At 35.5% G+C, this 27,500-nt stretch overlaps 1 protein-coding gene across 2 annotated transcripts in view; it reads left to right on the top strand.

Moving 5' to 3' along the window:
• The window catches only part of LOC122636233 (Krueppel-like factor 6), a 340,915-nt gene that overhangs the window by 217,735 nt on the left and 95,680 nt on the right, over nt 1–27,500 (top strand). The window contains exon 2 of one of the 2 annotated variants that reach the window (XM_043827229.1): nt 15,862–16,133. The exons of the other annotated variant lie outside the window; for it this stretch is intronic. The gene's annotated coding sequence lies outside the window, so the exon portion shown is untranslated. The remainder of the gene's footprint in view (nt 1–15,861; nt 16,134–27,500) is intronic. 2 annotated transcript variants of the gene reach the window in all.

The raw sequence follows: 27,500 nt of genomic DNA, 5'->3' as shown, positions 1-27,500 counted from the left end.
TTTATTTATTTAAAGAGAAAGAGAGAGAGAGAGAGAGAGAGAGAGAGAGAGAGAGAGAGAGAGAAAGGAAGGGTGTAAAAAAAAACAAAACTAAAAGCAAAGGGAACAAATTTCCCCGTATACTACTCGAAAATCCTCATCTCGTTTGGAACATCAACGTGAATACGTCGAAAAAGAAAGGGTGGGATAAGGATGGGAAGCAAAATGGAGCAGGTTAAGAGGGGAGGGGGAAGAAAGAGGAGAGTGGATGGGAAACTGTTTACCTCCTCTTCGATTCGATCGAAAGAGTTAGAGAAAGAAACAGCGGGCACGTCTAGAAAGAGAGAAGATAAAGAAAAGTGAGAAAGAAAGAAAGAAAGAAAAAAAGAAAGAAAGAAGGAAAGAAAGAAAGAAAGAAAGAAAGAAAGAAAGAAAGAGGAAAGAGTACAGATATCTCGGGGAGGAGGAGATGGTTAAGCGTGCAAACACATACGAGCGTATTGTTAGTAGCGTCTCTACTCGGTCCCGTTCGAGGCAAATCCAATTATTCGAAACGAGACCACAAGCTTTCACGGTCTCGTTCAAACCCATCTATTTATACGACGTGAGAGCGAAAGAGAAAGAGCGTTTGTGCGTGCTTCTGCTTATGTCTATATATGTGTGTATGCGATAAAGAGAGAGAGAGAGAGAGAGAGAGAGAGAGAGAGAGAGAGAGAGAGAGAGGAGAAAGGGGTCGAGGATCGAGAGGGTTGGAAGCTTTCCGTTCGTAGCCCTGCGGGTTCAACGAGAGGAGGTGAGATAGGAGAAAGCGATGAAGGAAGAGGAATGAGAATTGCTGGCGTAGGAGTAAGAGAGAAGGAAGAGAAGAAGAAGAGAGAGAGAGAGAGAGAGGGAGGGAGAGAGAGAGAAAGAGGAAGAGAGAGAGGTGATGGTGATGGTAAAGTACACGCTAGAAACACGCGTAGCGTTACCCTTCCCTTTCTATATCTTGCTCGCACGCTCGTTCGTTGTGACCACAGACGAGTATACGTTCGTTCGTTCGTTCGCTTCGTACTACGTTAAGTACTACGTTCGTTCGTACGGTTGGTTCCATGCTTGCACGTGGAACCGTTGCAGCGGAATCATGAAAACGATGCGATAGAATAAGAGACAGTGCTGCACGTGCTAGCTCTAACATAGAAGCTAGAGCTTGGTAGACGTTTAGCGCGCTAGTTTCAGCCTCATCGTTTGACTCTACCACCCTCGGTTGCCTCTTCTAACGTTCTCTCATTCGGTCTCTCTCTCTCTCTCTCTCTCTCTATCTCTCTTCATCCTCTTCATCCTCCTCGACGATCCTCCTATGGCAGGGAGCAAATGCACTTAGCCGTAATCGTAGCCGCGGGCGAACTGCCGGCATACTAAGCCGACGACGGCCTCAATAGCTCGCTTCCGTGCCGTCCGCTCGACGTTATCGCCATTTAATGGCAGGTACACACGTTCAATGGTAAGCAAGTATGGCCACGTATCGATATTCTCGATACATAACCAAGTACGAATGCCAAATAACGTTTAATACCTGATACGTGCTACACGTTGATTCTTCTGATGAGTTTTCTTAAGAAAAGTAAATAAATAAATAAATTATGCGATTAACGTGACGATGATAGTGTAGGTAGGTATTCTTGATATCTAACTACGAATGTCCGCTATGTTTTGATGATTTGACATATATGTATGCATTTTAATTTTTGAAATGATTTGAAAAAAATAAGAAATAAATTATTTAACACGACGATAATAGTAGGCTTTATTGATGATATATTTGATACGTAATTACGAATTTTAATTATGATTTTTGATGCTATTGCATACGTGCATTTTTTGATTTTCGAAATGATTTGAAAAAAGAAAAGAAATAGAACATTTAATACGACGACGATAGTAGGTTTTATTGAGGATATATTTGATATGTAACTACGAATTTTAGTTATGCTTCTTGATGTTGATCTTTTACATGCATGCATTTTGATTTTCGAAATGCTTTGAAAAAATAAAGAAAAAGAAATAACATATTTTGTAGGACGATGATAAGGGTTTATTGACGATACAGTTGATACGTAATTGTGGATGTTAGTTATGTTTTTTTGAAGCTTTTACATATATGCATTTTGATTTTTGAAATGTTTTGAAAAGAAAGGAAAAAAGAAATAAAACATTTAATATGATGACGATAGTAGATATTATGGACGATATTCTTAATACCTAACTACGAATGTCAGATATGTTTTGATGCTTACACATACATGCATTTCGCTTTTTGAGATGTTTATAAAAAACAGAAATAATATATTTAATATGACGAAGATAATAGACATTATCAACGCTATTTTTCATGGTTTTCTACGAATGCAGTTATGTTTTAAAACTTATACATATATACATTTCTATTTCCTAATGTTTCAAAAAAATAAGAATAATATATTTAATACAACGAAGGTAGCATGCTTTATCGATAATATTCTTGATAAGTAACTACGATTGCCGTATGCATAAATGTATTTCCATTTTTCAAATACTTTGAGAAAAAAGTAAACGTATAAAATTACACATTTGATATAAAGAAAAAAGAAAAAAATAGGAAGTATGTTACAGAAAACAAGTGTTTTAAACAAATAAGAAAGCAAGTATATTTTAATGACATCGTTTAGCTGAATAAACACGGACGAAAAGAGCCTAATGCAAGAATATATAAAGAGCAACAGTCAGACAAATAGTGACCTACATGATAGAGACTAGACAGGATGGAGTTAAAATTAGGAGGCTTCTTGAAATGACAGAATTGAAAGTTCTACGTACGATATCCGAGATAAACTTTATTGGTTAGAGAAAGAGAGAGAGAGAGAGAGAGAGAGAGAGAGAGAGAGAGAGAGAGAGAGAGAGAGAGAGAGAGAGAGAGAAGTGAAAAAATATTCTATGGAAATGAAATAAGTAAAGAATATTAATATAGAAATAGATATATAGATATGTATAATATATAAATCTTTAGAGAAATTAAACGAACGAAATTAAACGATTGAACAAAATGGAGTTCGTTATTGAAAGTGTTATCGTTATTAAAATAAATAGAAAATAATGAAATAACAGCTTATACATATGCTATATGAAACGTGAAATAAAACGAGAAAGTTAATGAAAGAAAGAAGATGATCATGGCGTCTTAAAATATAGAAAAAGAACAAAAATAAACGTACGACCTTTTGAACCGATACATTTGTTAAAACATTACGTTGTCTCACTATGAATCGTTCGAACAAAATATTTCTCTCTCTTTCTCTCTTACTTTATAATCGAGATACATTGTTTGATCTATATATCAGAGTATATACGATCATCGTGCAAGATGCTTTCGAATTAACAATTTCTACACAACACACAGTGTAAATGAAAAAAGAAATACATGAATATAGAAAAAAAGAAAAAAAAAGAAGAAGAAGAAGAAGAAGAAAGAAAGGAAAAACGATCGAAATAGAAAACTAGCGATATATGAAACCCCTCCACGGTTTTCATTTTGGCCATTTCAAGTTCGATACAACGCGTCGGAACGTAGTATCAGCGTAGAGTGTTACGTACGTTCTCTCGAATTCAATCTCGTTCTCGTTCGAAGAAAGAGAGAAAAAGAGCAACACAACGAAGAGAGAGAGAGAGAAGGTAAAGCTTTTCGCAAGTCTCTTCTCGCTTTGACACTACCGATCTGATCTTATCCTCGTCTCTCTTCATACGTTAGACAACGCGTTTCAATTTGTCGTACGACCCATTTTTCCTAGTATATCGCGACGAAAATGCGATCGATCGGCATCCCCCCCCTCTCTCTCTCTCTCTCTCTCTCTCTCTCTCTTCTTATTCTTTTTCAAACGTAACGTAGTAGCATTCACCAATACGAAGCAACTAGGGCCACAAACGATATCGTTCATATTTTAGGTCGGTGTTTGCCATCACCAAACAATTCTGTGGGGTTTGGCAAGCACCTCGACACTGCATACGATCGAAGCAGAGTGAAGCAAAGAGAAGGGTCTCTCTCTCTCTCTCTCTCTCTCTCTCTTTCTCTTTCTCTCTCTCTCTCTCTCTCTCTCTCTGTGCCAGACCGGCGTCTGTTTGTCGTGCCGCGCGTCGTTTAATGAGCCAGGAATGCCGAGGATTTTATCGCCGCAGAACTCTACGTATGTATATACGACGAACCGGAGAATAGTGGCTACATACAGTTTGATTGTGTGTATAATACGTGTACGTCGACGAATCGCGTAAAACGCAACTTCCTACGAATTCGTGATTCCATTTTAATGGCCGGAGACCACACTAGAAACTCTGGTACTCTCAATTTACTTCTCGGTTCATTGATTTTCTAGTTTTACAACGATCTCGCAAACTTTGTTAACGATTTATTCAACGAATTTGAATACGTTTTATTAATGAAGGGATCTTTTTTTTTCTGTTTTTATTTATTTTTTTCTTTTTTTCTTTTTTCTTTATTTTATTTTTGTACGTTGTTTCCGTTTGTTAATTTTCTTTCGCGTTTTAACACTGAGAACTGTTAAATCCGTCGTAACGATGACAATTTTATGATTATCGACATTTTAATTGTTAAATTAATGTTAACTGATATCTATTTTTCTTTATCTATTATTATAAAATTATTTGTTATTAAAAAAAATTAAAGATAATTTATTATTATAAAATTAAATAAACTAAGAAATAGTAACGAATAAATTATATTTCCTTTTCGTTTCTCAAATATCCAGATACGTCAAATCGACGAATGTTAATCAAAATTGATCGGTAGTTGTAAGGTTAGATAGATATAAGAAGAAATCAATATCGTCTCTATTCATTTCTGTAGTATTTCTGTCCTAAGATTAGTAGTAAACTTTATACCTTCTAATCCATCGAGTAATTACATGGTATCATTCCTATCAGCAATTTACGTAACTTACAAATGCATATATGTGAATACTTATCACAGATGTAATTATACACGAACACACATACACTTACAGTTGTAATATATAGTTACAATACAAACCACACGCACATATACAATACATTTCATCGTATCGAAAAATATACAAACGAACACATAGTTTTCTAACGAAGAATATTTATTAAACGAATTTTTACTCTGTCTACTCTTTTTTATCGATAGAATTTTTTATCGTAGTATCTGAAAGATATACGTAGACAAAGAGATAGACAAAGAAAGGAATCAGTAGGAGGCGCAAATCCAGATACATTATCCAACGTAACCATAACAGTAGAGAGCGAACAATCAGCCGGTCTGGCAAACGGAGGCGAACTCCCTTGGTGGTCCCTTATCCCGTCTTGTACACGGCCTAGTATACCAAGCAGCTTCTTCCCGCCTCCTCTTCTTCCTCCTCGTCATTCTCTTCTTTCTTTTTCTTCTTCTTTTCCTTCTTCTGCTCTTCCCTTTTCATCCTTCTCCCTTACATGTAGAAAGGGCGGTGTACGGGGTGCACGCGAGCCGAACGAAAGCTCCCGACGTGAACGATTCACCCCCCACGGCGAACGCCAACAAGGCCATACCGTGCATGCTCTGTTAAAGCAGCAGGACGTGCACGTACCTTGAATATCACGATTACTGTAAGGAACATTTTTACGTTGGCTTCGAATACGAACGCTCGTTATATCGACGCCAAAGTGGCCCTTGGCCTTTCGATCGCTTCTTAAACTGGAATCGATTTTCGATTAACTCGAAAGAACAATTACCACGGGATTATCCTTTGTTGTTTGAAATCCCCTTTCTTTTTCTCTTTTCTTTTTCCTTTTTTTTTTTATGCTAGAGTATTAATTAAATACTTCTTTTAATTCGACCTTTTTTTTTTTTCTTCTTTTCCTTTGTTTCCTTTATCTTTCCTGCTTATAAGCGAGAAAAAAAAAAGAGAAAAATTATATATATCTTCGCGAAAGTTATACTCGACACTGTAGAATTATCTATCGATCGGTTTTCACATCTCTCGATTTAATGAAATTTTCAAAAAAGAAAAAGAAGAGGACGCTTAATTCGTTAGTACTTTATGTATTACTTTAGGTTATTCGATTTTATTATAAATAAACAAATAAAACTAGTTTGTGATTGACATTAATTCAATAATCGTCATTCGTGTCCCGAGTCGTAATCGTAACAGAAGAAACAAAAGATTCGTCATTTTTGATAATACTAATAATATTAACAAATATTAACTTTCGTATATGAATGAATAATTAATTTGTTTGTTTGCTTGAATACTATGAAACAGGACTTAATCAAATTCATACATACGAATACGTGTTATTTCAAATTTACATGGCATTATAATTAAATGATGTTTATGCGATTCGATTATAAATCTCGATCGTATACATTTGTTTTTTCAAGCCTTATAAAAGTTCGTTCGAACGACTATCAAAGTAAAAGAACGAAAGCTGCTGTCACTCCGAACAAATTCATTTCGCACTAGCCGTCGACAAATACGCGTACGCGTTTAACCTCGCCAAAATTGTACAGTGGGAAGGGAGAAAGGGAAGAGAAGGGAAAGGGTAGGAAGGGTAGTAGGGGATTCGGACATGCGTAAAATTGAAATTTTTGTTAGCGTCCGAGTAAAAAGCGATTTAGGAGTATAAAGGTGTATTAAATGCGTTTGTTTGGCTTCATTATAGAATTCCCGCGTCTCTGTTATTTTGTGATGTGTTTTACCTCCTCCTCGTCGCCCTCTCCCTCCCATGCACCCCACTCCACCCCTTGCTACCGTCACTCTTTCCTTCAACAGCCGTCGCTCGCGTGTCGATCGAACGTAGGGAACGTTTCCGCATTTTATCGGAGAAACGTCCAGTGCGTTCAACGCACCGTTCGTTGTTTTCTTGTTTTTGCCGTTACTGTTGTTGTTGTTGTTGTTGTTGTTGTTGTTGTTGTTGCTGTTTTTATTTTTGTCTTGTTTATATTTTTTCCTTTCCTTCTATTTTTACTTCTCGTAGTACCGAATACTTTCTCTGCTTTTCGTATCTCGAGAGAAAAGACATATTTTAAATTGAACGTCGATCTTGACGATTAACTCGAACCTCCCTTGACATCGTTTTATTTATTTTTTCTAATCCAATTTCGATGTTAAGGTTGATCAGGGAAAGAAAAGGAAGAAAAGAGAGGAAAAAAGAAAAGAAGGAGTACGTTACGTAAGTAAGAGAATTGAAGTGGATTTAAAAAAAGACTGTCTTAATTCGTTATGAGTCAATATTATTATTCTCAGCTCAAATTGCTACAAGTTGGAGAGGAATCTCTTTCTCTCTTTCTCTCTCTCTCTCTCTCTCTCTCTCTCTCTCTCTCTCTATCTATCTGTCTATCTATCTGTCTCTCATTCTCTCTCTGTCTCTCATTCTCTCTCTGTCTCCCTTTGCTTTGTCTCTCTTGTTCACTCACGTCATACTGGCATACACGCACATTTACCTCGGCAGAATCTCCGGATTTGCCAGACGATCTTGCGACTAGGAGCGAGTAATGCGGCTTCTAAGCGTCGAGGCAAAATGCCATCGCGACTGCAACGACGCGGTTAATAGGCACCTTTCCTACGAGGTTGCGGCAACTGCGTTAATTAAAACTACGTAATGTCACGCAACGGTTAAAGCGCCGCCTCGTGAACTCAACCCCAACCTGTTTCTCTTCTTCTCTCTATCTCATTTCCACTCTCCCATTTCGAAAATCTTACTCGTATTTGGGTTAAGCTAACACGTGGATAATCCTATTCGAGCAGAAATCGTAATGCCTCGTATGTGTATATGTATATGTGTATCTATCTTTCTGTGTGTATGTACGTACGTATGTATGTATGTATATACGTACATAAGTATGTATATATGTATGTATGTATGTATGTATGTATGTATGTATGTATGTATGTATGTATGTGTGTATATATGTATGCATGTATTACGTGTTTATCTTCTTATATCACTATTATCAGTATTACAAGTATGCATTATAAGGAAAGAACAAATAAATGATAAAAAAGGAATGTAAAAATTATCAGGATTTGGTTTATGCCATAGACACTTTAGATACAGACTTTATGTCTGTATTTGTACGAACCGAATTTCCGATCAAATAGAGTTCATTGATTTAAAAATTTAAACACAAACGGATAAGGAATTTGTATATCGTATATGTATATATAATATTCACAGAAGTTTACGTGAACTTTAGTAATAAAGCGTTATCAAAAGTTTCATATACGCAGTATAATATACATACATACATATACATATACATATATATTATATATTATTATATATATTTATATTATTATTATTATTATTATTATTATTACTATTATTACTATTCCAAGTGAATACTTAGAAAAAAAAGAAAATTAAAGAAAAAGAAAAAAGAACTATGCAAATAACATAATTTGTCGCAGACGTTACGTAAATTAAGATTATATATACAATTATTACATAAATCGAATTTATATTATACGATCAAACGGAGTTTATCGATCCAAAAATTCAAATACAGCCAAATGAGGAATGTTGTATAATATATATTATGTTCGCAGAAGGTATCGTGGTAAACTTCGGTAGTGAGAGCTATCAAAAGTTTCATGTACACGATACATATATACGGGTATATGTATCTATGTATATGTTAAGTAAATACGCATACGAGGGAATACAGGCAGCTGTTTTGTTTAATCAGAAAGTGAAGGTCCCCGCTCTTTGCTTGGCTCACGGCTACCGTTTGTTAGCAATGTTAGCGTCTGTCCTCTTTTCTCTCTCTCTCTCTCTCTCTCTCTCTCTTTTTCATTCTCTTTCTTTCTCTGTATTTCGTTCTATTCTCTTTCTCGTTCTATTCTCGCCTCTCATCGGCACTTCTTTTCCCTCGGCGACGTAGTAGCTACTATTACTTGTTTCCTTACATTTAAGTTTTTTTCTTTTTCTGTTCTATGGATTCGTTACAGGTATAAAAAGAAAAGTCAACGATACCAACAAGGAGAAGGACCGAAGGGATTCGTCGAATACGAGTAAACTCAGTTTTACCATTGCTACATCCTCCAACTCGAAGGATACTTACTTCAAAGAACATCGATGATAGCTCCTTTCACATTTCAATCGTTTTTAGCTTTGAAAATTCCAAGAGGGATGAAGCAATTCGTAATGTGTGTATCCTTGTTTATCCTTTTTCTTTCCAATCTTTTATTTTTCTTTCCCTTCATTTTTCTATCCTTTTATTTCTTTCTTTCTTTCTTTTTTTTTCAATATTTTCCATTCGTCCTTCATAGATTATTAACACGAGTCCACCATAGATCCTCGTTTAATTGTCTTTCCTGAATTGTCGGAAAATCTTTACTCTTAGAAGATGACATTGTAGAAAGGAAGTTCAACAAGGAGAGACAGAGAGAGAGAGAGAGAGAGAGTGAAAGAGAAAAAAGTATAGAGTAGTAGAGTAGAAAAGAAGAGAGTAAAGAAAAGGAGAAGAGAAGAGGAGAGGAGAAGAAGAGAAAAGAGGGGGAGAGATCCATGACGTAAATGTGTTCGAATACTTTTCTCTTTTGCGAGACGTTGAGTTAGACGAAGGAGACGAGGTCAAGGAACGACACAAAGGACGGAAAAGTTTCTCTCTTGGTGGCGGCAGCCACCATGGAAACGTAGAGACGACGAGAAGAGACGAGAAGAGACGGGTTGGTGGGCCGGGTTGAGTCGGGCCAAGCCGAGCGGGCGATTCGTGCCGTCGCAAGGAGAAAAGAACGGAAGGTTTATTTTTCAGAAGAAGAAGTGAGCAGGGGGAGGGAAAGAAGGGAAAAGGGGGGTGAAGAGGAGAGAGGACGACCGAGCTAAGATTTATGTCGGCTCTCACCTGCTGACGCGAGCACGCTTTTTCTACGCGTTAGCAGGAACGGTACACGAGCGAGGAGCTCGAAAGGAAGGACGACAACGACTGATACCGATTTACAATTTCAACCCACTACCCTTCTCTTCTCTTTCTCACTCTTTCTGTCTGTCTTTCTGTCTGTCTGTCTTTCTCTTTCTTTTTCTTTTTCTTTTTCTCTTTCTCTTTCTCTTTCTCTCTTTCTCTTTCTCTCTTTCTCTTTCTCTGTAGATCTCGACAGTACGGGAGAGTACGCGAGCTGGCTATCATAAATAATTCCTTCCTTTTTTTTGCGGGCGAGAGCACCCTTGCTACCGGGAAGCGAGAACAAAGAAACTCGCGTTCTCCGCCATTTTGATGCATATTCCACGGGTACGGGAGTGGAACCTTTCCTTTTCTTTGCTCTCGCATAGGTGCGAAGGGTTCCCAGCGGTCCGAATTAATGGTAGAACGTGACAGACCTTTGAAAACGGAAAACTCACATCTACCATCGTCAAGTATCCATTAATTTTATCGGATCTATCGAAAGGACGAGTAGGATAGATCTAGTGATCGGAATTCTTTCAACGCGTACGTACATAGATATATTGTATATATATATATATATATATATATATATATATATATATATACATACTTACATACATACATACATAGATACGTTGGGAAAATATCGTCGTATATCAAATGATCCTTAAAACTTTCGCATCTTTTGACGCGTTCGGTAGACATCGGCTGTTGAACGACCCGTAGCCGGAAAACGAACCGTGTAAAATGTGGCCGGACTCGATCGGACTTTCCTCGATATCGACGTCTCGCTGAAAATGGAATTACGCGGGCCCGAGAAGTTTCCTTTAACGCCACTCAAGAGCTGGCACGCTTCCGGATGCCGCCGGAGACTTGCTAGTTTTAAAACTCTGAAAATATCTACGCTATTACCTCTCTCTCTCTCTCTCTCTCTCTCTCTCTCTCTTTCTCTCGCATTCTCTCTCGCATTCTCTCTCTTTCTCTCTTCCTCTCCCTTTCTCCCTGTGGCGCAAGAGTTTTAATCTTTACGTACCACCGAACACTAATACCAAGAACCACCATCGCCATCACCAGCAGCACTTTACTCACTCTCAACGTTTTATTCGCTCCTGCAGCAAAAGGCAATTTAGTTTTGTTTTAACTACGTTCACCGTCGAAACTTCGTCATTCAACGGGGATTACTAGCACGTAACAGCGGGTTAGGACGTAGCATGGATAACACGTGGAATTATCGATCCTTCGGTATAAACCTATATCTAACTCTTTCTTTTTTTTCTTCTTTTTCCTTTTTTCTTTTTTTAACAGTATAGCGTGCTATATTCTTAGGATAAATCGCGAGTTCGAAACGTTTATTAACGTGCTTTTAACATTTTCATTTGAATTAAAACATTATTATTATTTACGAAGAATAGGATCGAGTGGTGGAGGGGTAGTGGATACGAAGGTTGGAGAAAAAAGAGAAGAAATTAATCTCGCTATTCGTAAATATCATATTTCATATGCTCGACTTTTGCATTATTACGAATATATATATATATATATATACACACACACACACACACATATATATATATGTAGAAAATTGAAACGAGAAAGGAGCATGGAAGTGGTTCACCGTGAGAGAATAGTTCGGCTGCGCAAACCGAGCGATAGGTCGATGCTTCTAATTAAAGTTAAATAATCGTGCGCTCGGGCAAACCATGAATACGAGCCCCTGGGGAGCTCGTTTGCACCCTGGTCTGCTCGAGCTTGCCACTACCCCGAGGCCGAACATACCCCATGACCGTATTTCGTGACAACGCGTCGCGTTACGAAGCGTTCTTGTCCTACGAAATTTCCAGAGACCCTCACCCTTTCTCTCTCTCTCTCTCTCTCTCTCTCTTTCTATCAGCATCTCTGTCTGTCTCTCTCTGTCTCTTTCTTTCTTTCCTGCATTTTCCAACTACTAACACCTAACACGCACGATCTGCTCATAGCGAAGGTAAACTTGTGCTCGAATACGAGAAAAAAATGCTGTCATCCCGTTAATTTAATTATTATATTTACTCGAATGTTGTCCAACCAAAATTACAAGTATATATTGTATCTACTGTCCGTGAAAAATATATAACCAAGAGAAGACAATGAATTCATTAGCGTAATGTAAATATTGCAGGATTATTCGACCGAATATTCGACAGAAAAAAGGAAATACGCTTTTTAGATAATTAATTAAGTCTTTAACGTGAATTAATGAAATTAAATAATTGATTAAACAATTCGATTTATTTAGAAAAAAAAAAGAAAGAAAGAAAATACAAGACGAAACATAAAGAAAGTGTTTAAGTAAAAGAGATGGTAAGATCGGTTGACGAAGTTGCTTGAAAATATTTTTCTTTCCTTTTTTGTTTTCTTTTTCTTTCTTTTATTTTTTTCGTCTCTAAGTGAGAATTTTCGATCATCATCGAATGCTCTCTACGTGACCGATTATATCCCTCTCTCTATTTCTTTCTCACTCCCTTCCTCGGATCTACCAGCGACCGGTTTCAATTTGCAGGTCGGGTTATTTCGTGCTACCCAAATGGCGAGCACAGCAGCAAGAGTGCCGGGCAGTGGTAGCAGCCGCGACCGACTCTCGCGCACTCGCCGGCAATTTGCAATTTCCTGCCAATTCTACTATCTCGCGTTCTATACGTACGTATGCCAGCAACGCGCGTATGGCAACGCCATATATATTTTCTCTACTCTTAATTTAGGAATGCCGAAAACCGCGTTTGCTGTTTTTTCTTTTTTTTTTTTGTTTTGTTTTGTTTTCTCTCATGAATTCGACACTTTTCTTTTTGTTACCCATTTCCTTTTTTTTTTTTTTCGTTTCTTTTTTTACATTATACGAAAAAAATCACTGTTCAAATCGAGATAACATTTGCTAATTGATTACACGCGTGATTTTTCTTTCTTTCTTTCTTTTCTTTTTTCTTTTTTTTTTTTTTTAATGAATCCTATCGAGTGAAAAAAGAAAAAGAAAAATGAAATATAAAATAACGAACAGACTTATTTACCTATACTTGCGGAAAAAGTTAATCGTTAATAACACAAGGTTTATGTGAGGAATCAAATGGTTATACAAACGGATAGAGAATTATTAAAGGAAATTTCGTGCTGTTGTAAATGGCACAACAGATATACAACGAGATACACACACACATATATATATATATATATAATACGTACGTATATACATACGTACATACATACGTATGTATGTACGTATGTACGTACATATCTATGTATATATGTCGCACACATTCAGAGAATCGCGTGTAGGAATGTAACAGAGTACGAAGGCAGGATGTACAGGCTCGTTGCTTGCCTCTGCCTGCCTGTCTGCCTGCTTGCTTGCCTGGCTGCTTGCTCGGCTACAGAGATAAACCCTCCGACGAGCAAATGGCCTCCGCAAATGGCTAAGCCTGGTGAGACGCGTTTGGCGCCCTACCGTGTAGCACAGCGTGTACGTACACGTTGTACGAACAATGGAGTTTCGAAAGTTTACCAAGATAATTAGAGGAGAAAGAAACATCTGTCTTGAGCGTCGTCGATAACAGAGATCTTTCCAATTGATTCGTAAGCATTGATACAATGTAGCGACACAACAGGCTTACATCATCTCTCATATGTTTGATAAGTACGTAAATATGCGTTTCAATTATATACGATTGTTCTATCTGATTATATTTTTTCAAAATATCATCACTTTCTATCTCTATTGTTACTTATCGTTTTATATGTACTTTATACTTTGTATATTTCTTTTATTATACATCTAGATATTATACTATTCTCTCGGTAACACTTATTATGTATATGTATATATGTATATGTATATATTGTAGTTATTTCGTATCGTATTTTTTACATGAATACATTTTCTAATTCTATTCTCTCGGTCTCGCTATACTTTTTTTTTCTTATTGTTAATTACTGATTGTTTTATATCTATCTTAGATATTTGTGTATTTCTTTTAATTTTATCAAATACCTCCCGTTATCATCTACGATATTTTTTAATTGTTTCTGCCGTATTTTCGGATATAAATATATTTTTTAATTTATTCTATTCTCTTTTCTCTCTCTTTCTCTCTCTATCTCTCTCTCTTTATACATATATATATATTTTTTTCCTATTGTTATTCCACCCAATATATATATATATATATATATATATATATATATATATATACTTGTATAAATATATTTCTTTTATTTAATATTATTCTTCACATTGTAATAATATACTTTGACATAAATAATTATTTCATTTCGTTAACTTTAGTCCGTTCGAAATGTTTTATCATCGAACGCATGACTTTCTTTAATAATAGCAATCGTACACAAAGAATTGAAAGACAAATGGGGTAGCACGATCAAACATCAGGCGTTACTACCCTGCTTTTGTTAGACGGAGATATGAACGCAGACTCGTCCTTACAGTTCGACGATCAAAATAATAATTACTCGGCATATCGTTACTTTCGATTTTGCCGGCATTCTGAGCACACGAATGCTTTCGTGCTTGGTTCGTTGTCGATTATATTCGGTAGGTAGACGAGCTCCCCGAACGGAAGAGGGAGAACAAGGACGAGAGGGATGAAGGGAGGGAGGGCCTTTATGACGAGGCCAACTGCGCGGACATCGGCTCTTTTCACGCTGTCGATGTTAATTAGTATCCATTATCACTCGACGCTGTTAATTTCCGTAGTGGTTCGTAAGCGACGTCGCTTAGATTTTCGTCACCACACCTCTTCCTCCCTCTCCCATCCCTCTCTTGCATACACCCTCACCCATTCTCAAAGTATTGTCGAATATTTGAGAAAATGAATATGGTCATATCTTAAATTTAATAACGTTTCTCTCATTTTCCTTTGGTAATATTTCAAATACTTTGTTTGCGTTCTTCAAATCTTCTTTCTCCTTTTTTTTAATTAATTAACTAATTAATTAATCAATTAATTAATTTATTTATTTATTTTATTTAAGGTTGAACGTTGATGAAACGGAAATAATGTTGAGTTATATCGTTTAGAAGATCGATACGATCGTTGTCATTACGAGTTAGCTATTTTTCTTTTTAGTATTACAGTTTAATGATATAATTTCAGAGAGATCATCTAAGATACGAACGTCTATGAACGATTGAATAATCGAAATCAAAGGAAATACAAAGGAGGGATGAGAAATCTTTAGGATATATGTATATATTTACATGCGTATAGATAGTTAAGTTTCGACAAATACGCGACTTGCTCTTAATTAGTACTGATTACCATTCCGGAATGGCAGACTTGTGGTGCAAATGTGGCAGCAATTAGCATCCGCAGGAAATTCGGCTACCGATATTCGACATAGCGCGGTTGGTACCTTAGCGATGCCAATCGCGTAATATCGATAGCTGACAATAATTGATAAGCTAAAGCTATTGATGCGAAGGGTGGCAAAGGAGTGAGAGAGGAAGAGAGAGAGAGAAATAGAGGCAGAGAGACAGAGAGAGAAATAGAGGGAGAGAGAGAGAAAGAGAGAGAGAGAGAAATATTATACGTACGAAAAATAAAATATAAATAACTTATAACGACATTAAAATGAAACGTTATTTCACTAAGTGAAAAACACATCTCACGTAACTATTTTACGGTTTAACCTATTAAATCATTATCACCATTGTTACGGAGTAAACGCATACGTTTTAACCGTTCAGTTAGTTTTATTAACCCCTCCTCTTCCTCCCCCTCTCCCAACATCTCGAATATCGAATATCGAATTTTATGCTTGCTCGCCAAGGTTTCATTCAATCCTTTTCTCTCTCTCTCTCTCTCTCCCTCTCTCTCTCTCTCTTTCTCTCTCTTTTTCGCATTTCGATTTGCATTATAAATTGTCGACGAGTATTGTAGACGAGCATAGAGCGAGAGATTTAATGGGATTCCTTCTTATACGTTTTCCAGGTAAGAGCAGGCAATTTGCACCGGTTGAATATTTTCCACCGCTATTTCCTACAATGGCGTCCAGCCAGCGAGGCAACGAAAGGATGAGAAGGGGTAGAGTAAAAAGGGTGGGAGTAAAGGTGGAAGAGAAAGGATCTGGCGGAGAAGGGCTGGCTCGACGTTGACGATGGTAGAGACGAAAGAGGGAGCAAAGAGGGACAAGGGAAGTTGGAAAACGGACGAGAAGACGACGGGCAACGTATAAGAAGGGGTTGAGCAAGAGAGAATCGCAGGTATTCTAGCAACCTCCTTTATTTCTAATTGCATCTCGAGTTAATGGAATACGCTTAACCGCCCAGCGTGACCGCGGAATTTGAACGCGTTTCACCCTTACAATTAAACGCCTATCTTCGCCTTTTCGTCGTCACCGTCGTCGTCGCCATCATCATTGCAACTAGCCAACAGGCGACTCGTGAAAGTCACCCTAATTTTGTCTACGACCACTTTGTTCTGTTCTTTATTTCCTTTTTGCTTTTTCCTTTTCTTTTTCTTCTTTTTTTTCTTTCAATTTTAATATCGACTGTTCGTTAACAACTTGTTATTATATGTTTTTTATACGATTTTAATAATCAATATACGTAAGTAATGTTAACTTGTCTGGGATCTGTGATTTTTTTCAAATTTTATTGAAACATTTCGAGTATGGTAATCGAATATGGTATTGAATTTTTTTCGTTTCGTACGAATCGTTCGAATATTCTTCAAGCGGAGATATATGTCCTGTTTTAATTTTTTGGATTTTCAATAGTTTCTAATAGTTAGATTTTTTGAAGTTTTAATAATGGATTTTCTTTTTTCTTTTTTCTTTTTTTCTTTTTATTGAGATATATTTGAAAGAATATGATTTATTGCGATAGGAATATTGTACAAAGTCTTTCTTAATTAAACGATTGTTCGTAAAAAAGCTAATCTAATACATAGAGCGGAATACATAGAGCCTTTTTTGATCGTTGGCCTTGAAAATTTTATCAAACGTTATTTCTTATACGATATAATTTTATTTCAGAGATATTCAACGACCGAATATTGTTTCGTTCAATTTAAATATATTAGTCGAGAAATTTTTTTAATTCTTTTAGACATCCGTATGTATATAATAAAAGCTTTATTATTTTTTGTTTTCATACTTTTGAAAATATCATTCAGTTTATTCAGCTTTTTCATTGGAAAGAATTCCAAAAAGATATTCATGTAAGATATTCATCACGAAATAATTTATTTAATTTTTAACAAATTACGGAATGATAAGAATCGTTTTAAAGCAAATTAATAACTGATTGTGAAATAATAAAACTTTATTAACAATAGCACATACTTGGTTTTACCACTCTCGACACTTTGAAGACACTCTGCCTTGTTCGGCTTCCTAAGTACGGGATTATAGTAAAACGGTGAGAAGAGAGGTGAATAGAGAACGGAATAGAGAATAGAGAGTAGAATTATACGAGTAGAATAATAACGAGGAACGAAATATTATAGCGAGCTATTATTTATTTTTCTTCGGTCTGTCTGAGAATGTCATTGTTAAAGCTTTCAAAGCTTACGATTGTGGAAAATATTATAATTAAGTATCGCACATTAATTTCGAATCATTTAGAAAACAATTCTCGTAAGATGATCGCTCGGTTTCTATTAATAAAGATAGAATAAAATCGTTTAGTTCATAAAATTAAAAGAATATTCTGATAAATCTAAAATCTAAAATATTCTATCAAAAAATTTGAGGAAGAGGTTCTATGTGACATTTTTTGGATCATATTATTAGAAAGATCAAATTTTATATTTAAATATGTACGTATATAAAAATATAAAAGGTTTCGTAATTTTTAAGAAAATTTTCTTAAGGTTTCGTGATTTTTGAAAAACAAGTTTGAGAATCTCTCGTTTATTGCAATCTTTAAAAAAATTTTTAAGTTGCTGGGTCGAAAAATTATACTTTAATGAAACAATTTTGTTAAAAATCTTATCACTGTCAAAGAACGCTTAATTATTACCACACAATCTTGACAATTGTCAAGATAAATAATTCAAGTTCGTTTTTAAACTTGATTATATTAATTTAATTAATATCTATAACGAGAATGTCAGAGATCACAGGTTGTCTAACAATTTTTATACGCGATATTAATTTTATATACGAAAATTTCATTAACGAATTTATAACCAATGTTGTCATTACGTTACGTAAATAATTACACTTACAAAAATATTATTTTGATTCTCTTATTGTGTTACTTTAGATTTTGTCAAACGTTTTTAAATACCATATCTATCAATACAAACATATACACAAACACACACACACACACACACATACACGCATAAACATCGTCGTCTAAATATAAAAATCTTATTATAGTTAAATGTCTGCATGTTTTTTTTTTAATACGTACATGCTACGAAGATTTTAACTTGCATAGAAAACGATCTCTACATTTAACTTTCGCCGAGATGATGACATATGGAAAGAGAAGAAAGAAAAAAGAAGGAAGAAGGAAAGAAAGAAAGAAAGAAACAAACAAAAAAGAAAAAACGAAAGAAAGAAGGAAAGAAAGAAAGAAGGAAAGAAAGAAAGAAGACGCACGAGTTTCTCGTCGAGGAAAATAATTGAAAAGCCGGAACGAGATGGAAAATAAATTCAGACTGGCCGACTTGGTTTCGCGGTTAAGAGCAAAGTTTTCCATACATACCCGTGTTCTTTCCTTTTTTTTTTTTCCTTTACTTTTCTTTTTTGTTTTCTCTTTTCTTTTTGTCGTTTTCGTTTCCTTCTTTTTTCGTTTCGTTTGTTTTTTTTTCCTTCTTCTTTTTCCTCTCGCAACAATTTCTTTTCTACGACTTCGTAGCGTTAACCTCATAGCCATCGAGAAAATGGTAGAATGGGATGGAGCTCTCGAGGCCAAGAGGAAGGGGAGGAATAGTGGGGGTTGATAGGGAGGGAGAAGGTGAAAAGAAAAAGTTTTATCTCAGATAGTAACGCAGGAAAACTTCTTCCTAGAAAAAGAAACAAACATACGTGAACGTTCGTTTCCACGATTTTCGACCAAAAGTAAACAACTTTTCGATGATCAACGAAATAAATTACAATATAAGAAGCTGAATTTCTTGTATCATTTCGTTTTCACGTCGATCACGTTGATTTGATTTCTTTGAATTGATTTGAAAAATAAAAGAAAAAAAGGAAAAAGACAAAAGTAACGCGCAAACGCATCTTTATTCCTTTCGTTTTGCTTCGTTCTATATTTCTTCTTTTTTTTCTTTTTTTCTTCTTCTTTTTTTCTTCTTCAACGTAGTAGTAATTACTGGAAATTGAATATTTATGTATGCATAGCGAATGTCATGGAACTTACTGAGTAAATGAACCTCCGTTATTTCGTTATAAATATATTTTAAAGGGTGCGTTTCATTCAATTTCCTTCTACACACGCTATTACATTATCACTATAATAATAGTAATAATAATCATTATATTAGATACTATATTATGTATTACCATCATCATCATCGTCGTCGTTGTCGTTGTCATCGTCATCATCATCATTATCATCATCATCATCGTCATTATCATCGTCATTATCATTATTATCATTAATATCATCATTGAATATAGCATTATATTCGACGAAAAAAAAAAACGAGTCGTATTAACTTTTAAAAAGAATATTACCGCCAAAAAATTGTTTCATACGCAAATACATAGTTTCGAAAGAAATTTATCGATTTTTGAATATCATCGTCGTAATATTAACTAAAACTAAACTAAAATAGACAAAATATATAAAATATATATAAATATATCTTTTTTAATATAATTATTTCAAAAATTTCTAATCTATTGTAGTATTTATTATATTTCGGCAAGTTGAGTGATCTGTAATTCATTTTTAACAAATTTTAGTTCAGTTCGTTAAATTATTTTCAAACGTATTAGTTTCCTTCGCTTTGCGAGTTACTTAGATTTCAGCAATAATGTTAGCAAAATGAAAAGACGTATTTCGAGCGAATTCGTTCAGGAACAAACGAATACAAATTACTGGGGGCTCCTTTTGCACGACTAACTATGTACTACGATACTCGTTTCCTTCTCTTTTCCCCTCTTCTACCCCCACTCTCACTCTGTTTCCTATCTCTATCCCTACTCCTACTCCTACTCCTACTCCCTACCCCTTTTTCTCAATCGACCGGTCCATTTGGGTAAAAGCGCGCGAATTTCTGTGTCCTTTCGTATCCTTTCGCGTCTTTTCACATGAATCGAAACGTAATCGCGTTAAGGAAAGCAAAACGTACGACGTCGACGAGCTACGAATTTACACGGAACACGGAACACATAACACGTGTTCTGGAACAGGGAACACAGAACAGGGAACACGGAACATAGAACATCAAATATAGAACGGGGAACATGGAACACGTCTTCCGGAACGAAGAACACGGAACACGAAACAGAAATCACAAATCGTTCAATCGATGCTTTTTAGTTTTGCAGTTTATATATATATATATATATATATATATATATATATATATAAAACAATAAAATAAAATTAGAAAATAAAATATAAAATATAATAGATAAAATATATATAAATATATCTTTTATACTTTTTACTTGTTCAAAAATTTCTAATCTCTTGTACAATTTATTATATTTCGGCAAGTTGAGTGATCTATAATTCATCATTAAATCATAAGGAACGATCATACAAAATTTTATATTGATTAAAAATATACAGAAATAGTAAGAGAGTGTAAGAGAAATAAGGAAATAAGGGAACACGCAAAATAACATTTTTATATGATTAATAATACCATAATATGAAGTATAATATTTCAACTATAATACCAGATGAAAGATTAGATTATCAACGGTTTTAATTTTCTAGCGAGAAATGAAATAAAACAAATTTATGTATACGTATGTAACGTCAAACTAATGTTACGTATTAAAAGTTTTATCTATCTTCATCGTATTAACACATTTTAATTCGTAATAATTTCACGATAATTAAAAACCTCTCTCTCTCTCTTTCTCTCTCTCTCTCTCTCTCTCTCTCTCTCTTTTATCTGAAACGATATCGTACATAGGAATTCCCCAAAAATTCGAAAAAAACAAAAAAAAGAAAAAGAAAAAAGAAAACTAAAAAGAAAGAAAAAATTATGGATAGTGATAATATACAAACATTGGGAAGACTCTTTGGACTTAACTGATACGGTCAATGAAATGTTTACGAAGTTGGTAGATAATGATCGCCGCGTATAGGACATCGATATACGACGATGGTAGAAATGGTCTTAAGGATCTCGGAGGTTTAGGAAAGGGAAGAAGAGAACCGAATATCACCACTCAGCTTAATAGACCAGTAAAGCGGAATTCCCTTAAGAGCTTTCGACGAAATACGAAATGAAGGTAGTAGAGAAGCAAGAAGTAGAAGAAGAAGAAAAAGAAGAGGAGGAGAAAGAAGATAAAAAAAAAGAAAAAGAATAAAAATAAGAAGAAGAAGAATAAGAAGAAGAAGAAGAAGAAGAAGAAGAGGAAGAAGAAGAAGAAGAATAAGGAGGAGTGGTAGAAAAAAGGAAAATAAAAAAGAAAGAAAGGAAGGGGAAAGAATAAGGAGGATTGAGTAGGAAAGAGAGAGAGAGAGAGAGAGAGAGAGAGAGAGAGAGAGAGAGAGAGAGAGAGGAAGAGAGACAGAGGAAGAGGGAGGTATAATCGAGAGGGCGAATAGCACGAAGGACGTCCGGTATTTTCTTTTCATCGTGTCGCGTCGTCTCGGAAAGTGGAGCATAGTCGACGGCGTCTTGAAAAAGTTGACTTTTTCTCGAGGAAAATCGTTACAGCGTTACGCGTAGGAGTCGGGCAGGATTTTTCTTCTTTTTTCCTTTTTCCAAGGAATATAAAAGGAGAAAGAAGTAGAAAAAGTAAAAGAAGAAGAAGAAGAAGAAGAAGAAGAAGAGATACCAACGTGTCTTTATATATAGTACATATACATAAGTCTTAGAAATCGATTTTCGATTTGTTTTCACCGTTGACACGCGAGTAGTGCGTAGAAACTCTCTCGTGTCCAACTTAGCGAACGTTGTCGTAATTTTTTCGTAACGTTGCCAGAAAAAGAGAGATAGACAGACAGACAGACACACAGAGAGAGAGAGAGAGAGAGAGAGAGAGAGAGAGAGAGAGAGAGAGAGAGAGAGAGAGAGAGAGAGAGAGGGAAAGAAGAAGAAGAAAAAAAGCAGGGTAACTCGACGTTCGTCCGATTTGCGTCGAGACGGAAAAAGCAAGCAAGAAGAAAAGCAAGAGCTGAATCGAGCTTCGCGAAGCTAATCGATGCTAACGACGCTTTAATAGCCAACGCGCTCGGCACGCCGTTCGCGTTTTATCCTTTTTCTTCTTATAACAGTAACTCCCGAAAATTTTGGCACGAACGAGAAAGATCCGACTCGAATTACCGGATCCATCGATCTCTATGTGCTCCAGTTAACCAACCGGATGTTTCAACTTCTTTCTATCTTTTCTTCTTGTTTTTCACATTTTCTTGTTGGAAAATACAGCTTCCCTTCCTTTTCTTCTCATTCTCTCTCTCTCTCTTTCTTTCCTTCTGTCTCTCTCTTTCTCTCTTACCAAAATCTACTTTCGAATGCAGCATGACTTGAATATATAAAGAATGAATCTCTTTTTTGTAATCTATCTCTTTCTCTTTTTCTCTCTCTCTTTCTCTCTCTCTCTGTCTCTCTCTTTCTCTTTCTCTTTTTCTTTCTCTTTCTCTCTTTTTCTCAACGAAAATAAATACTATATAAGCTTTTAAGTTTACATCATTCGTTAGGTAGATCTTCGCAAAAATCGATAAACTACTACGGCGATGGCATTTTTCAAGCTTTTCATAATCCAGATTACATGGGTAAGGTCAAAGCTGGAGAGTTAAGAATTATGGAACTATATTTCGTTGTGTCCGCTATAAGAACGATCTACGAGGTCGGTGAATTAAAAATGTCTGCGATAAGGTGACATTGCTTGGGAATAAGAATTCCAGGTATGCGTTTTCCGTAAAGTTGTACGCGATCGCGGTTTAGCGAGTTTCGTCGGTGAGAGTTGTTAAGAGTATAAGACAAAGAAAGAGAGATAGATAGAGAAAGGGATCGGGAATAAGGAAAAAAAAGGGACCACCAGGGTAGTAGCAGGGTGTAAACTAGAGGGATGTTGCGGAGTACGGATAAAAACTCGTAAACATCATCAACCTCCAACTCTTTTTCCTTTTCTCGTTCGTTGGAGACCGCAGAGTACGGACCCGGCATAAAGCACACCGTTGTCTCGGCGAAACCGGCCGAGCCAACGTAATTTTTCTCACTTTGCAAGTTGCACCGTAAATAATACCGCGTGCACACGGCCATTCGCACATTTTCTCTTTCTCTTTCGTACGTAACACGCCGGTGTAAGGGAGAACGCGTACCAGAGAACGGTGTATTTCGTACTATTATCACAGGTTACAACAACCACTACCTATTTCTTCTTCTTCTTTTCCTTCTTCTTCTTATTCTTCTTCTTTTTCTTTTTCTTTTTCTTTTTCTTCCTCTTCTCGAGTTCTTTCTTTTTCTTCGCGATGGCCACCGGTGTGCTCTGGTGGTACTGCGTCGTAATCCCTGCACTCGTAACTCGTCGATGAGGAGAGAAAAAAGAAAGAAAGAAATAAACACAGAGAGAGAGAGAGAGAGAGAGAGAGAGAGAGAGAGAGAGAGAGAGAGAGAGAGAGAGAAAAAGAACGACCGAGAGAGAAAGAGAGAGGAAAGAAGGCCACGATTTCACGATCCAAAAGATCTTCTACGTAGTAGCATTACACAGATCTTCGTATTTACGATCGTACCAGCTTTAAACGAATAATAGTAGCAATCGCTCGAGATCATCCTGATGACAAATTAAAGGTTATTTATAAAACTTCTTAGAACTCTACCGTACTAACGATAACAAAAAGGAAAGGTTGGCGTGCAAGAAGGTGTCGGCCCTTTCGTTGCTCGCAAAATTACAATTTTTCCTTTCCCCTCGCGAGGATACTACTCATACTTTTCCTAGAAAACGCGTGTGGAAACGACGCGCAAGGCACAACGAGAAGCGGCAGCGTGTGTAATTTCGATCAGCTGTTCTCGTGCACGCAAACTCCCTCTCTTCTTTCTCGAACGCCCCCGCATACGTTTTTCATCGTAGAACTCTATTATACCGAGGGGTGGAGTTGCGATACAGCTGCGGGCTTTGGATTATCCAACGTTGACGGTCGAATACCAACGTCTACGTGGTTTGATTGACGCCTCGATCTCTCTCTCTCTCTCTCTCTCTCTCTCTCTCTCTCTCTCTCTCTCTCTCTCTCTCTCTCTCTCTCTCTCTGTGTGTGTGTCTCTTGTGCTCGTTTTAACGCTTTCCGGACCTTTTTCGTTCGATGAAAAAATAGTTTATAAACGGGTCAGGCAATTGACACTTGCTGTCGCTTTTCTCCGATCTGCGGGTTTCTATTTATAATTTTATTTTTATTTATTTATTTATTTTTTCATTATCTTCCTTTCTTCTTTCCTTCCTTCCTTCCTTCCTTCCTTCCTTTCTTTCTTTCTTTCTTTCTTTGTTTTTTTTTCTATTTTTATTATTATTTTCTCTTTTTTCCTTTTTCTTCTTTTTTCCTTTTTTCTTTCTTCTTTCTCTCTCTCTCTCTCTCTCTCTCTCTCTCTCTCTCTCTCTCTGTCTTTTTTTTTTCGTTCGAAGCTTTTGCGGTCAGAGCTTATATCGTTGCTTTTTCGTCACCCATCGTTCCAAAATTTTCACGGTTGATCGCTCGTACGAGAGCAAGCTTTTCATATGGCATCATGCGAGATTCAAAAGCAAATCGTGATTTTTCACCCACCATAGCCGGGAGTGTCTTATACAATAACTATCTTCAAAAAAACGTTTGCCCGTATATAACCTTTTGATAGAAATCGACTTTTTCAATTTTGTTTCATGTTTCCATGTGAAACTTGACGTTTTATAAATATGTTCGTATGAACTTTTTTCTCTTCCTCTTTTTTTTCTTTTTTTTTTTTTTTTTTCTTTTCATAGTATATATTAACGAATTTAATTGAATCAAATCTAAACTCTTACGTTTTAATATTTCGATCGCTAAAATTTCATGCTTTTTAACTTAACAAAAAGGAATAATATTCGATTTGTTACGAAACATTATTTAATATTAAGAATTAACGAAACGACTTAATAGACTTTATCAAAAACAATTTATCATATATACGAAAAATTTTATTCGTTCGTGTCATTGATACATTCATTAGCGAAAAATTCGTGAGATCGATATAATGACAATGTATTTTCAAACTACTGCGACGATAGAGTCAAAGAAGTATCTAAGAAACTTCTAGCAAAGTCAAAGTCGAAAAAAAAAGGAAAAGAAAAGATAAAACAAATACAGTTCATCGTTGATCGGTTATTTTAAATGAAGTATCGAAATCGTTTTAGCTTGTATCTCGATCGCATATATTTGACATTGAACTTGAATTAATTTATATAAACTCTCTATGATCAATATACATGTATATGTTATATAAATGGTTTCTCTTAGAATTCGATTGATGATTCATAAATCTTGAAGCAAGCACAATCTCGTTGATCATTTACATAGAGTAAGGCAAGGCTTTCCTTTCTCCATAACAGACACGATGTTACAACATGGACTTTAATAGGCTGGTAGATGCTTGCTTAGAATCTATACTCTGTTACGGTTTCATAGATATGCCGTTATTACGTATATCCATCTCTTCAGATTCGAAAGCTAGCTAAATTTAGTTCATCATTTCTAGAAATTAACATCTGACCAAATAAAATGGTTCACTCTATATACGGTAGATCAGACATTAAAACTCCTTCGTTGATATTACGGAGTATCATCGATTTTACACTTATCTGCAGTAATTTCATTCGTATTACGCGAATGCGAGAGAATCTGAGAGATTCATTATAGCAATAAATTGTTTTTAAATGTGTATTTGGAAAACGGTTGAAAATGAATTAAAACGCTCGTTCCTTTTTTATTGCTATTTTTTTCTTTTTTCTTTTTCTTTTATATATACATATATATATATATATATATATATATATATATATATAGAAAAATATTCTCCGGGAGAAATATAGAAAAGAACTTTACGCTTTGCTGGATATTACTTCTGTTTCGAATGAATTAAACATTTTTCATTACTGTTACAATCAAGTATAGAAGGGGAACACATATTAAATATGTTCTTTTTTTCTTTATTTATCTTTTTATTTACTTTTTTTGTTTTCTTGTTTTTTGTTTTTTCATTAATAAAAAGAATATTATATTGCGATACAAACGGAGGAGAAACATTTTACGTCGATTACTTAACAATCGCATTTATTGAAATTCAATGAACGTACTCTGATGAAACATTTCAAGATAAATAATTACTTTTTTCTATCCATTTGTCTCTTATTTCGTTTCTTTTCTTTTTCTCCCTTTTATTATTATTTTTTTTCTTTTTTTGTAAATCGAACTAAATAAAACGTTTATTTCCATTCTTTGTTCTCATCGACGAACGTTTTCCATTTTCAAAATTCGATCTTCCGTCTTTACAATGGCAAAAGAATTTTTCCATTTTCTTCTTTTCCTCCGATATAAAATACTCTCTCCTCGACAAGCTTCTTTGAACTTTGAGATTCGGTAGGAACGAAGCGAAGTGAAGCATAAGAAGACTTTTCAGTGTCAAAGAATCGATTTGCGCATGAAAATAACTAAAGGTAGGTCGTTCTATCCTTGTTTCTCTTGGCTTTTGTTCGTTTCGATCGAAAACGAGACGAAAGAAGACGTGAAATAGCCGAGCAACGCACGAGTTTCCTTTTCTTTAACCCCACCTCTCCCTTTACTCTCTCTCTCCTCCCCCTCCCCTTGTCACCCTCTCTTTACTCTTCGCTCTAAAGCCGTTCGCGCGAGATCTAGAGCTGCTGTAGTGTCTGTCGATGATGTTGGATAAGGATCCGGAAGTCTTGTGGAAGGGTGCACGTTTCCAGGTCAAAAGATTCGGGATCGTCTATCGTTTTAGGGACAAAAAGACCTCTAGGATTACAGGTTCGACGAATTTTACTCAATCCGTATTAACCTCCCGTTCAGTTTAACAGAAATCTAATCTTAGATTTGTTTGATCTAAATCGGATCGTAGAATCTGATTTATTTATTTCGATGAATGTTAAATCGTACAATATTCATCATTCTTTTATAAAAACAAAAGTATAAAACAAAAGTAAAAATTAGATCGAATATATCGAATCGTGATAATGAAGGACGATGGATACGATGAATTATTTTATATTAAGTGTATTTTATATTAAATGATAGAATTTTGTTAGAGGTTGAAATCGAACGTCGATAAATCGTCATTACATAAGTTTTAATATATTCTTTGAGATTAGATTTTGAAATCGATAGGTTTAAAAATTTGTTTCTTTTTTTTTTTTTTTTTTTGATTTTAGTTGAAAGGAGACAAGGAGATTAGACCGAAGTGAATTGAAATTTATTGGTAATTGAATTAGATATATTAGATTGTAATGACGATGAAGAAAT

This window comes from Vespula pensylvanica, chromosome 21 (assembly GCF_014466175.1).
Source record: "Vespula pensylvanica isolate Volc-1 chromosome 21, ASM1446617v1, whole genome shotgun sequence".
Classification (NCBI taxonomy): domain Eukaryota; kingdom Metazoa; phylum Arthropoda; class Insecta; order Hymenoptera; family Vespidae; genus Vespula; species Vespula pensylvanica.
Note: the sequence above shows the minus strand (reverse complement) of the source record. Positions and strands in the feature narration are given on the sequence as shown.